This window comes from Zootoca vivipara, chromosome 8 (assembly GCF_963506605.1).
Source record: "Zootoca vivipara chromosome 8, rZooViv1.1, whole genome shotgun sequence".
Classification (NCBI taxonomy): domain Eukaryota; kingdom Metazoa; phylum Chordata; class Lepidosauria; order Squamata; family Lacertidae; genus Zootoca; species Zootoca vivipara.
In genome coordinates, this window is record NC_083283.1 from 85503997 (window position 1) to 85518877 (window position 14881).

Consider the following 14881-nt stretch of genomic DNA (forward strand, 5'->3'; position numbering starts at 1 on the left):
CTGAGTATGAACTGGAGTTTTCAGTATTTTTCCACTTTCCTCAGTGTCTTCAAGGGAAGTAAAATAAAAAAATTCCTTCAGTAGCACCTTAAAGACCAACTAAGTTTTTATTTTGGTATGAGCTTTCGTGTGCATGCACACTTCTTCAGATACAGTGAAATGGAAGTTTCCAGGCACTTATGTAGAGAAGGGGTGGGGAGGGGTGGGGATGGGGAGGGGGGATCACTCAGAAGGGTGGTGGAAATGGGTGATTGACTGACTGATAGCTGTTGATGACCGCAAACGACTGCAAATGGTTTTGCATGAAAAAGCAAGGGTTGAGATGGCTGAAGATCGCTTATCATGTATAATGAGATAAGAACCCGATATCTCTGTTCAAACCAGGTCCCTCCATGGTTTTGAGCTTGGTGATAAGTTGCAATTCAGCAACTTCTCTTTCCAGTCTATTTCTGAAATAAGTGCCTGGAAACTTCCATTTCACTGTATCTGAAGAAGTGTGCATGCACACGAAAGCTCATACCAAAATAAAAACTTAGTTGGTCTTTAAGGTGCTACTGAAGGAATTTTTTTATTTTACTTCGATCCAGACCAACACGGCTACCTACCTGTAACCAGAATCAAGGGAAGTGCACCACCTTTTGTCTCCACCAGGCCATACTCATTCCACCTCACTAGACTCCCCTCTCTAACCAACAGTGGCCAATTCCTTAACAGCCAGGGCTATGTGGAGAAGGAAAAACGGTAGGGTACTAGCTGCAAAAAAAATTAAAAATGAAGAGATCTCAGAAATAAACAGATGTTGTAGCCCAAAATTTTCCAACCTGGTGCCCTCCTGATATTTTGGACTACACGTGCCATAAAGGTAAAGGTAAAGGGACCCCTGACCATTAGGTCCAGTCGTGACCGACTCTGGGGTTGCGCGCTCATCTCGCATTATTGGCCGAGGGAGCCGGCGTATAGCTTCCAGTTCCAGGTCATGTAATTACTGATAATTGGCCATGTTTTCTAGGAGTGATAGAGCTGTAGTCCAAAACATCTGGAGGACACTAGGTTGAGGAAGCTTTAGGTAGCCCAGTGCAGGTGCTTGCCACAAGCACTATACTTGTCTGAAATGCCAAAATTGACAAACAAAATTGTTGTAGAAAAGATGAAGAAAAGCAACCTCCTAAAGTAGGGAAATAAAATCTTGTTGTTCAGTAAAATCTGTGGGTGTTATAATTGTGCAAACTCAAACTACAACACACTTCCCTCTTTAATAACAGCTCAGTGTTGTGTTTGTTCAGCTTGTCTGTTACCAAAGAAATTAATGATATTATTATGGTCCAAAAACATTCTCTGAGAGGCTCCAGCCCATTATTATATTATATTATATTATATTATATTATATTATATTATATTATATTATATTATAATAATATAATATAATATAATATAATATAATATAATATAATATAATATTATATTATATTATATTATATTATATTATATTATATTATATTATATTATATTATATTATATTATATTATTACAGTGGTACCTCAACTTACGAAGACGATCCGTTCTGCAGCCGTCTTTGAAAGTCGAGGTTTTCGGATGTCAAAGCGCGCGGTCGGCGCATGCGTAGCGAAAAGACTTCCGGGGTGGTCGACTTTGGAAGTCGAAACCTTCGGAAGTTGAAGCGTTCGGATGTCGAGGTATGACTGTATATTATTATATTATATTTATATTTATATTAATATTTTCCTTTGTACATTTCTCAAAAGCTCTTGTAATTTGACCAAGGTAAGATTTCCTACAAGGGCATTTGATAGCATATACTTTTTCAGCAGGGGGCCGGTCCACTGTCCCCCAGACCTTTGGGGGGGGTGAACGAATTCCTATGCCCCACAAATAACCCAGAGATGCATTTTAAATAAAATGACACATTCTACTCATGTAAAAACACACTGATTCAACAGACCATCCACAGACCAGATTTAGAAGGCAATTGGGCAGGATTTGGCCCCCAGGCCTTAGTTTGCCTACTCATCCTATATAATAAAGTGCAAGTGTCTCTGCGTCCAGTCCCTGTGTCCGTGGGATTGCGCTACTGCGCATGTGCCCCACGGACAGTCGTTGGGACTTGGAGCGCAGAGACTTCGGATGGGATAAACCAGGACTGTGAGAGAGATTACATGCTTGCATATACACAACCATACCCCACCCCCAAAAAGTGTGCGGCTTCCCCTTGCCTCTGCTGTGCTAAGGAAGGACCTCTCTCTTTCCTCCTGGTTTCTTCTCCGTTAGAGGGGAAGGAGAGGAGGCAGGCGTGTGCCGGCAAAAGGGAAAGGGAGGGTAGGTGGGTGTGGATAGAGAGAGAGAGAGAGCTGCGAGTGATGCGGCTGCTGGGCTGAAGGATTGTTCAGCCGTTACTGAGGGGCGAAAGCAGGAGAGCGGGCGGGCGGGCACACCCGCGAGGGAAGGAGGAATTAGTCCCTGGAAGTGTGTGTGGATTTGGGGGATGGGTTGAAAGGGCTGCTGCAACTGGGACCAGCGAGGGGTGAGAGAGAGAGGAGTAGAAAAAAGAGGGTGGGAAATGGGGAGGGAGAGAGGAAGCTGAGGAGGCAGCTGGCTGGGGTGGGGGTGGGGAAGGGACTGAGTGAGGGGCTGAGGTGGTGGCGGTGGGTGAGTCACCAGGGGAGGAAACCCCGCTAATTAATTCTAGCACCCGTTAATTTAACGGGCTTCATGATACTAGTGGCATATACTGTACCAATAAGTGTTGCAGCTACCATACATAGGATGTATTTTGGGGGCTTGTATGTCCTTTGATCCACAGGAACAGAACATGAGTTTTCTTAATTGCATACTTCTGATATAAGGGACCCAGGTGGCGCTGTGGTTAAACCACTGAGCCTAGGGCTTGCTGATCAGAAGGTCGGCGGTTCGAATCCCTGTGACCTGTGATCGAATCCCTTTGATCCACAGGAACAGAACATGAGTTTTCTTAATTGCATACTTCTGTTATATGCAGTGACCAGACTGGCACTGTACTTGTGAAAAATAAGAGCCCTGAGATATACACAATTGAAAGTGCAGTGTTCTCAGCGTTGATGTTCTCTTGCACTCTCAGTCAGACTGAGTTCCCCCAAACTTAAGATTGTAAGTGACCCTTATTCAAACCTTGTGCATCTTTGGCTGGACTTTATTTATCATGTAACTTAAAGTAAGGTTACCAGACATCCCCATTTCCCAGGTACAGTCCCCAGATTTACAAATCAGTCCCCTGACAAGATCCATCTATTTAGTAGGAAGTTGAAAAGTGTCCCCGGATTCATTGAAAAAAATCTGGTAACCTTAACTTGTCTAGGACTTGTCATATCTTAAAGACAAACAGATTTATTATGGCAAAAACTTTTGTGGATTAGAGTCCACTTCATAAGCTATATGAAGAGTTACTATTTTCTTATACAAATGGTTGCCATATGTCCTCTATTTCCAGGACAAGTCCTCTTTTTTCATGATGAGAGTTGCCATAGAGATCCATAGTTAAAAGTAGAAGTCAGCAAATGTGTCCTCTTTTTTGCTCTTCAAAACATGGCAACCTTATTTTTTATGGTAACACAGACATTTTAACATTGGTAAGTAGGATAAGAACCCATTATCTAAATTTCAATCCCACTGGTGGTAGGATTGAATTTATTAAGGTGAAGGCATAACAGGTATGAGGGCTGCATCCCTGTCCCCAGTGATGTGCAGCTGGCCCTGATGCTGCTATTCACACATTAGTGTGAACATCTTAATTGGGGAAGCCTGTGTGTATTTTTACCCAAGTCCTGGAACCTAGAACAACCACGGAAGTCCACAGAAGCACCTCAAGCATCCACACTAATGTCAGGCAATTTCTACCTGAATTGCCTATTCACACAAATAACATGTGAAAGGAGCTGTTTGATGTTCCTTTTTTCTAAGAACTTTCACTTTAAGGACAGTTGCATAGTGGTGGGTTGAAATGTTCTCCCACTGGTTTCTGAAAACTGCTTTTTCCAATATTGGAGTCCTATCCCTTTACCCTGTTGCCTAAATCAGTGGTTTTCAACATTTTTTAGTCCACGGCTCTCTTGACCATCCACATTTTTCTGCAGCTCCCCTGTGGAAGCCACTTACACTGGAGGTTCTGTTACAGGACACGGATAAGTGGGGATTTCCCCATTCTGCCCCACCGCTTTTCGGTGCTGTTTTTTGCATGGGTTTAAGTGGGAATGCATGTGGGAACCCAAGCAATGCCACTGCTCTGCAGGGCCAAACTGACACTCTCCACATGGGAGACCCAGTTGGCCTTACCCGAAATTAGTGTGCACATGGTGGGCGGGGCAGGAGTAGAGGGGGGGGGAGAGATTAAGATCAGAAGCAGAAATATTTTGTTATTGCGAGAAAGGAAAGTTTTTTCACATCATTGGGTGGGTAGTGTAGTAGTCTGAGAAATTAATGACATAAAACCTTAGGTTGCAAGTCTAAGAATAAGTCAGGAAATAAGCAGTTGCATCATGGAGCTTGGCTGTAGAATAAACCTGGGCCTAACTGAACAAGGCACTTCCTATGTTCTTGCCAAACTAGACCCAATGTGGAGATATGTTTAAAAAGTAAGAGCAGGTGCAAAGGCTCCATTTGGGTTTGGGTTGTATTTCTGGAGGAAGAGTGGTTAACCTGTTCCCCTCCTCTCATCATCCTGAGACAAATCCTTTCCCAAGCCACTGCTTGCCCCACATGAGCAATTTGGGGGGTGGGGTGGGGCAGGGCTTGACTATTATTAGTGTTTTGCAAAACCTGCAGAGAGCCCCTCCCCCAAAAAGTATTGTAGGACGTCTTGCTTTAGTGCTCAAGTATAATTTCTTCATGCCCAGAATAAACTTGCAAGACAACTCTACAGGGTGCAGGGAGAATCTGGTCTGGTAAATCCCTTGCTGGTGAGCTAACCTACAGGCAATGTAAATAATTTTTGCTCATAAACAGAAAATGAGAAGGATGATTAGTAAAAATCAAACAATTAGAAGTTCCCTCACCAGTGCAAGCATATTTCTAGATACATGGTGCACAGCTCAAAGAGATTGAAAAGCCAACCCTCTGGCTGGCTGGAGGACAGCACTGCAGGTCAAATGCTTTAGGATTGACATGTGGCTTCCTTCCAGGGTAGAGGGCCTTTTGTGTCTGCAGACAGACACAGCTGCGGAATTATTGATTCTGAGTGAAGTAGTGTCATGTGACAAAGACACATGAGAGCAGAAGCAGCAAAGCAGGCTGAGAAGTGTTGGGACTGCACAATCATTGGGGCCTACTAAAGTTATTCAGGCCTAACTACTAAGTCACTCTGACATGTGACTCATTCTCCTTATAAGTAGCAGCCATTTTCTCTCTGTGTGCTCAGTAAGGTTTCAGTTAGAGTCATGTTAGTATGGAACAGAGTGTGATCTCTTAAACGTTTTTGGAACTATGTTATGAAGATGTTTATTTTAAACTTAGTAAAGATTTCATTGCTTCAATGAAGAACTCTGTGTCATTAATGAACTCTGCTTGAAAAGCAGTACATGAACTTCTGTAAACAAGCAGAATCGCCTCATGGAGGCCCTTCTCTGTCCTTGACCTCTCACATGCCAATATACAAGCAGTTCCATATTATCTTTTATTTTCACAGTGTGCAATGTTTCCTGGGCTGGAGTTCTTCTAGTGCAGCTGGTAGCACAGTTAAGCAGATTTTGCATACAGTACTTGAATCAGTAGGTGGTTCAGTGGTGGGTGGCAAATCTTCAGATATGAGTTGATATCCTCCCCTTTCAATCCCACATAAAGAGTTTAAGCTATTTAAAACAGCATTGTACACTCCTGCACCAATGTAGAAACTATTCATTGATAAAGATTACTCTTAATACCTCAAATATTCATTGTTAAAAAATAACCTGAAATGTTACTAGAACATAATTTAATAATGAGCTTATGTTCTGCATAAAGAGCACTAAGATCAAAAGTGGTGTTCTGTTTAAAAAAAAGTTTCCAAACGGCAATCGTCTTGACTCACAAAGCAACAAAGGCTCCTGCTATGTTCACTGGCTGACGTTTAAATTTGGTGTCATCTGGGGAAATAAGCATATTAAAAGAAGAATCGAAGTGATATTTCCATGGTCTTGTTGTTTAGTCGTTTAGTCGTGTCCGACTCTTCGTGACCCCATGGACCATAGCACGCCAGGCACTCCTGTCTTGCACTGCCTCCCGTAGTTTGGTCAAACTCATGTTCGTAGCTTCGAGAACACTGTCCAACCATCTTGTCCTCTGTCGTCCCCTTCTCCTAGTGCCCTCAATCTTTCCCAACATCAGGGTCTTTTCCAAGGATTCTTCTCTTCTCATGAGGTGGCCAAAGTATTGGAGCCTCAGCTTAACAATCTGTCCTTCCAGGGAGCACTCAGGGCTGATTTCCTTAAGAATGGATAGGTTTGATCTTCTTGCAGTCCATGGGACTCTCAAGAGTCTCCTCCAGCACCATAATTCAAAAGCATCAATTCTTCGGCGATCAGCCTTCTTTATGGTCCAGCTCTCACTTCCATACATCACTACTGGGGAAACCATAGCTTTAACTATACGGACCTTTGTCGGCAAGGTGATGTCTCTGCTTTTTAAGATGCTGTCTAGGTTTGTCATTGCTTTTCTCCCAAGAAGCAGGCGTCTTTTAATTTCGTGACTGCTGTCACCATCTGCAGTGATCAAGGAGCCCAAGAAAGTAAAATCTGTCACTGCCTCCATTTCTTCCCCTTCTATTTGCCAGGAGGTGATGGGACCAGTGGCCATGATCTTGGTTTTTTTGATGTTGAGCTTCAGACCATATTTTGCGCTCTCCTCTTTCACCCTCATTAAAAGGTTCTTTAATTCCTCCTCGCTTTCTGCCATCAAGGTTGTGTCATCTGCATATCTGAGGTTGTTGATATTTCTTCCGGCAATCTTAATTCCGGCTTGGGATTCATCTAGTCCAGCCTTTCGCATGATGAATTCTGCATATAAGTTAAATAAGCAGGGAGACAATATACAACCTTGTCGTACTCCTTTCCCAATTTTGAACCAATCAGTTGTTCCATATCCAGTTCTAACTGTAGCTTCTTGTCCCACATAGAGATTTCTCAGGAGACAGATGAGGTGATCAGGCACTCCCATTTCTTTAAGAACTTGCCATAGTTTGCTGTGGTCGACACAGTCAAAGGCTTTTGCGTAGTCAATGAAGCAGAAGTAGACGTTTTTCTGGAACTCTCTAGCTTTCTCCATAATCCAGCGCATGTTTGCTATTTGGTCTCTGGTTCCTCTGCCTTTTCGAAATCCAGCTTGCACTTCTGGGAGTTCTCGGTCCACATACTGCCTAAGCCTGCCTTGTAGAATTTTAAGCATAACCTTGCTAGCGTGTGAAATGAGCGCAATTGTGCGGTAGTTGGAGCATTCTTTGGCACTGCCCTTCTTTGGAATTGGGATGTAGACTGATCTTCTCCAATCCTCTGGCCATTGCTGAGTTTTCCAAACTTGCTGGCATATTGGGTGTAGCACCTTAACAGCATCATCTTTTAAAATTTTAAATAGTTCAGCTGGAATATCATCACTTCCACTGGCCTTGTTATTAGCAGTGCTTTCTAAGGCCCATTTGACTTCACTCTCCAAGATGTCTGGCTCAAGGTCAGCAACCACACTACCTGGGGTGTACGAGACCTCCATATCTTTCTGGTATAATTCCTCTGTGTATTCTTGCCACCTCTTCTTGATGTCTTCTGCTTCTGTTAGGTCCTTACCACTTTTGTCCTTGATTATGTTAATCTTTGTACGAAATGTTCCTTTCATATCTCCAATTTTCTTGAACAGATCTCTGGTTTTCCCCATTCTATTGTTTTCCTCTATTTCTTTGCATTGCTCATTTAAGAAGACCCTCTTGTCTCTCCTTGCTGTTTTTTGGAAATCTGCATTCAGTTTCCTGTATCTTTCCCTATCTCCCTTGCATTTTGCTTGCCTCCTCTCCTCCGCTATTTGTAAGGCCTCGTTGGACAGCCATTTTGCTTTCTTGCATTTCCTTTTCCTTGGGATGGTTTTCGTTGCTGCCTCCTGTATAATGTTACGAGCCTCCATCCATAGTTCTTCAGGCACTCTGTCCACCAAATCTAAATCCTTAAACCTGTTCCTCACTTCCACTGTGTATTCATAAGGGATTTGATTCAGATTGTATCTTACTGGCCCAGCGGTTTTTCCTACTTTCTTCAGTTTAAGCTGGATTTTTGCGATAAGAAGCTGATGATCTGAGTTACAGCCAGCTCCAGGTCTTGTTTTTGCTGACTGTATAGAGCTTCTCCATCTTTAGCTGCAGAGAATATAATCAATCTGATTTCGATGCTGCCCATTTGGTGATATCCATGTGTAGAGTCGTCTCTTGTGTTGTTGGAAGAGAGTGTTTGTGATGACCAGCTTGTTCTCTTGACAGAACTCTATTAGCCTTTGCCCTGCTTCATTTTGAACTCCAAGGCCAAACTTGCCAGTTGTTCCTTTTATCTCTTGATTCCCTACTTTAGCATTCCAATCCCCTGTAATGAGAAGAACATCCTTCTTTGGTGTCATTTCTAGAAGGTGTTGTAGGTCTTCATAGAATTGGTCAATTTCACTTTCTTCAGCACCGGTAGTTGGTGCATAAACTTGGATTACTGTGATGTTAAAAGGTCTGCCTAGGATTCGTATCGAGATCATTCTGTCATTTTTGAGATTGCATCCCATTACAGCTTTTGCCACTCTTTTGTTGACTATGAGGGCCACTCCATTTCTTCTACAGGATTCCTGCCCACAGTAGTAGATATGATAGTCACCCGAACTGAATTCACCCATTCCCTTCCATTTTAGTTCACTGATGCCCAGGATGTCGATATTTATTCTTGTCATCTCATTTTTGACCACATCCAGCTTACCTCTATTCATGGTTCTTACATTCCAGGTTCCTATGCAATATTTTTCTTTACAGCATCGGACTTTCCTTTCGCTTCCAGGCATATCCGCAACTGAGCGTCCTTTCGGCTTTGGCTCAGCCGCTTCATCAGCTCTGAATCTACTTGTACTTGTCCTCCGCTCTTCCTCAGTAGCATGTTGGACGCCTTCCGACCTGAGGGGCTCATCTTCCAGCGTCATAACTTTTATATGCCTGTTGTCTTTGTCCATGGAGTTTTCTTGGCAGGGATACTGGAGTGGCTTGCCAGTTCCTTCTCCAGGTGGATCACGTTTAGTCAAAACTCTCCACTATGACCTGTCCATCTTGGGTGGCCCTGCATGGCATAGCTCATAGCTTCTCTGAGTTATTCAAGCCCCTTCGCCACGACAAGGCATTGATCCATGAACACATTATATGGTTGCACCTTCTCCCCTCACCTCATGAACCTTATTAAAGGTTCATGGGCCAAACACACAGAAAAGTAGCTGGTGAAGTTTTCTCAAGGATGGAGGTAAGAGCCAGACGTGGTAGGTATGTTTAAAAGTCTCTTCATAACCATTTTTTTAAAAGATTAGAAGCAGCGATGAGAGGCAAATGCAAGGAATCCAAACCCTGGGAAAGTGCTGGAACCCCTGGAGTATCTGTTCACATGGCGATTGGGATGCATGCAACAATATATCTATTTGAGATTAGCAGATTAACATTTCTCACCAGGGAAACAAATAAATAAAGAGGTGGTAGCAGTAACTTGAGGTGTTGCAGGCTGGTCTTCTTTCCAGGCAAGCTGGGCATGCCCACAGTCAGTTTCATACCAGTCACGAGTGGCCCACCCATGAGGCAAGGTGAGGTGACCACCTCAGGCGGCAAGATCCACAAGGATGATAATAATAATAATAATAATAATAATAATAATAATAATAATAATAATTTATTTGTACCCTGCCCATCTGGCTGAGCCTCCCCAACCACTCTGGGTGGCTCCCAATCGAGTGTTAAAACAATACAGCATTAAATATTAAAAAGTTCCTTAAACAGGGCTGCCTTCAGATGTCTTTTAAAAATAGGATAAGTGCTTATTTCCTTGACATCTGTTGGAAGGGCGTTCCACAGGGCGGGTGCCACTACCAAGAAGGCCCTCTGTCTGGTTCCCTGAAACCTCACTTCTCGCAATGAGGGAACCACCAGAAGGCTCTCGGCGCTGGATCTCAGTGTCTGGGCTGAATGATTGGGGTGGAGATGCTCCTTCAGGTATACAGGACTGAAGACAACAGATCCACCCTCCAGGAAATGCATTGCCTGCCGCTGCCGCTGCTGCCTCCACAGTTGCCACAATGACTGTGGCCTGCTTCTTGGAGGCCAGATCTGCAGCCTCCTCAAAAGCCCCCTTCCCCTATGCCACCTCTTCAGCGGCCTCTTGGTGAAGAGGAAGTGCTACTGGTCTCCCACCCCTGGGAAGAAAATAGCAGGGGTTGCCTTCTGGGGTCTCCTGGGGTCTGCACCACCCCAGTGTGACACAGAGCAGGCCCCTCCCCCCCCAGTAGGCTTCAATTCCCACTTCAACCATCAGCTAAGGTTGATTTGACCCCCACCCCGTTCCTGGGGTAAATCATCACTCAGCCCTTCTTTCCAGGCAGGTGGGAGCATTTTGTGGTTTGCCTCAGGTGCCAACATGTCTTGGGCCAGCCCTGATACTCATTCTATTACAAGAACTGTGGCACTAAGCATATATTTTTTACTATCCAAGTAATTTGCTTCTCTATTTCATCACCTTGCACTTTGGGAGTAAAGCTTCTGATGTAGATTGACTGTGCTGGTATGATGGCATTGTATGTTCACGAACATCCCAATCATTCAGGGAACAAACCTGTCTGCCAAAAGGGTTACTTCTCAATTTGGTTAGGGTTAAAATCTCAAAGGTTTTAAATCTGATAAAATCCTCATACTGAGGGGTTTTTGATCTGATAATGCTCAGGGGGCAATAAGAGCAAAGTAGTAATGGGTTATGGTACTGAACGTCATATACTGTAGATTTGAACTAAACAACCTATCATTTCATATGATTGTAGAGTTGGAAGGGACCAAGAGGGTCATCTAGTTCAACCCCCTGCAATGCAGGAATCTTTTGCCCAGTGTGGGGCTTGAACCCATGATGCAGAGATTAAGTCTCATACTCTACTGACTGAGCTATCCCAGAATATTTGACTGCAGGTTTCTACTTTCCAGGCAAGAGCAATACTTGGACTATTCAAGTGAACATTTTTAACTAGCAAGTGCTGTACAAGATGCATGCAACCAATGACTCCTCTCCCACATGCTTTCTCCTTTTGACAGCTACAAGACCTTGCAGTATGAATCATTTTCTTAGCATCTCAAATGAAATCAACTAAAGGAAAGAATCTGTGAATGGCTGGGAAAGGGTAACTTTCTGCCTGCAGTGCTGCTAGCTCTATTTTCAGTTTGTGCCCTTCCTTTCTGAAACGAATCCGCACAACTGATTGAATGGGATCTGTTTTAAAGCATTTCACACTCCTTGCCCTGCTTCATTTGAGAGAACAGCAAATTATCCGCAGGGTGCTCTGACTTGCCACAGACCCACTTGAAAACATTCAGTTGTTGAGGGGGGGGGAGATGAAAAGCACTCTGGGATTCTGAATACCTGGCAGCTGCCGCTGTGTTCTGTGTATCGCGGCTTGCTCATTAATCATAACTTCTGCTTCAAAGGATCCCTGACAAAGCACAACAGCAAGAGTCGGGCAATTATCCCTTACTGTCTGCAGGTTTCTGGGGACGAGTCTCCAAGATGATGTATGTGCCATACTGATACCAATGCTGTCACTACAGAGCAAGGTGTAGCCAATGTAAGGTAAAGGAAAAGGGACCCCTGACCATTAGGTCCAGTCGTGACCGACTCTGGGGTTGCGCGCTCATCTCGCATTATTGGCCGAGGGAGCCGGCGTATAGCTTCCAGGTCATGTGGCCAGCATGACAAAGCTGCTTCTGGCAAACCAGAGCAGCACATGGAAACGCCGTTTACCTTCCCGCTGTAGCGGTTCCTATTTATCTACTTGCATTTTGACGTGCTTTCGAACTGCTAGGTTGGCAGGAGCTGGGACCAAGCAACAGGAGCTCACCCCGTCACAGGGATTCGAACCGCCGACCTTCTGATCAGCAAGCCCTAGGCTCAGTGGTTTAACCACAGCGCCAATGTAGTCCCCTCCAAATGTTCCTGGATGCCAGCACTCATAATCCCTGACCGTTGGCCATGCTGGCTGAGCTGGGAGCTGACAGAAGTTGTAACTCACCAACATCTGGGAGGAAGCCACACCAGGTACTCCTCCCACAGACCCCCAAGGAGCAATGGGGCAATCACTGACAAGCTAACCACATAGCAGCACCTGTGGTGGTGTAGACCCTCCAAACATATTTCAGGAATTGGTCACGTGTTCAGTGTGGTAACGTGACACAAGTTTTGGGCTCTCCTCCTTCACCACTCTCTCTACAATGTTCAAACCGTCTCTACCATGTTTATCTACATGAGAGATCTTCTTATCCCACAAGCTACCTATATTTCCCACCCATTTCATGAATGGGATCAGGAACATATATACAAAAGTGAAGTGTCTGACTACCAGGCCCTCTGAGTGACTGTGGAAGATGGCATAGTATTGGGGGTTAACCCACATGGCCACTGGGCAGAAAGTGGTCAGCTCTTAACAGACTACTCTATTGTGTGCCTCATGCTCATAATAATCTACCATATTCTTTTCCCGCTTTTGGATCCATCCCATGAAATCAGTTGACTCTTCATGTTTAAATTGGTTGGCACCCCATAAATTTGTAGCAAGCACTGGACACAAGAGCACAGACAGATGCAAAAAAACCAAAACAAAAACCTGGAACAAATGGTGGGAAAGTTTAGATTCAGGAATGAAGCGAATCAATAGTTTTAAATATTTGGTTTGAAAATTTAGCCCTTTTTGAGAGATGTGGTGGAAAACTACCAGCAGTGACCCTCTGGATATTGTTGCTCCTCGGGAGAATAATCATTTTAACAGCATTACTACTACAGATTGCTGCCTTTCTTAATTCAAGCAGTACAGTCTCCAGCAGCCTCTTTAGAAACGGGCTCCACATTTAACCTCCAACCCACAGCATGGGATTTTTAAAATTAACCATATACCGTCCATCTTTCTCCTCTCTTTACCTCCTTTGTTTGATTTGGGAAATTGCTTTTCCTGTTGTCAAAAGTGGTACTGTTGCTTAATATAAATACTCATCTCATTTTCATCTTTGCTTATACAATGGAAATTGTAAGAGAGAGAAAAGAAAGAAAGAAAAAATCATGACAAGAGCAGGGGAAATAAACAGCAATAAACTGCAATAAGGAGAAAGAGCCTATATGGGGAAATGTTATGTGTTATTTGTCCATTCTAGAACTGGATAAACAAAGCCTGTATCTCAGTGAATTAGTCCTATTGGCTACTACTTAAAGCTTTTCTTTTGGATGTTTGTTTTGTCATTAATGCTATTTCTCAGAATTTTCTCAGCTAGTCTGTTATAGTCAAAGGACTCCCCCCCCCATTGGTAGGTACCAGTAATGCAAAGTTTAAAAAGGTAAAGGGACCCCTGACCATTAGGTCCAGTCGTGACCGACTCTGGGGTTGCGCGCTCATCTCGCATTATTGGCCGAGGGAGCCGGCGTATAGCTTCCAGGTCATGTGGCCAGCATGACAAAGCCGCTTCTGGCAAACCAGAGCAGCACATGGAAACGCCGTTTACCTTCCCGCTGTAGCGGTTCCTATTTATCTACTTGCATTTTGACGTGCTTTCAAACTGCTAGGTTGGCAGGAGCTGGGACCGAGCAACGGGAGCTCACCCCGACACAGGGATTCGAACCGCCGACCTTCTGATCAGCAAGCCCTAGGCTCAGTGGTTTAACCACAGCGCCACCTGGGTCCCTAATGCAAAGTTTAACACCAGTCAATAAACATGCCAATTGAAGATCTGTGCTTCTAACTTCTGACGGTATCTGTCAAGATCAGTGGTGAGGAGCCTCTGGACTATGGGCCTAATTAGGTCCTCCCATTTTGTTCAGGAGGCTGTTTTGACCATGCCGTGTCCACTTGCCCTACACCTAATGTCACAGATAGCTTCAAATGTTAGGCAGATAAAGATGTGGCTGGGCCAAAGGGGATTTGCAGGCACCTCTGATCCACTGATGGTGGTGTTTGCAAAGCACCAAACCCTGATCATCAGCTGATTGTGAGGGTTTACAGCCAGTGTGGTATAGTGGTTAAGAGTGGTGGACTCGTAATCTGGTGAACCGGGTTCGATTCCCCATTCCTCCACATGCAGCTGCTGGGTGACCTTGGGCTAGTCACACTTCTTTGAAGTCTCTCAGCCCCATTCACGTCACAGTGTGTTTGTTGTGGGTGAGGAAGGGAAAAGAGAATGTCAGCCGCTTTCAGACTCCTTAGGGTAGTGATTAAGCGGGATATCAAATCCAAACTCCTCCTCTTCTAATGGTCAGGGGTCCCTTTACCTTTAGCCAACAATGGAGAGTACAAGTTCCATTAACATGAATCACAGGTGTGGCAACATTATCTATTTCAAGTGCATCCAAGCATATACAAACTCTATGACTGCCCCTTTCTCTTATGGTGATGTTCTAATTCTACCACTTTCTCATGTCCTTAGCATTTCTCTTGATAATGCCACCTCCTGGACACAATGGTCCCTTGCCAACACTTTCAGTACTTCCCACACTGTAGCTGGGGTGACACCTGGAGTGCCATTCTCAAAGGAAAGAGTGAAAGCCTCTAGTTACGTAGTTTGTTTTTATGTTACATTTCATTTATAAACTTGGGGGAATTGTCAAGAATAGCAGTTTCTTACCAGGTTGTCTAGCAGAAA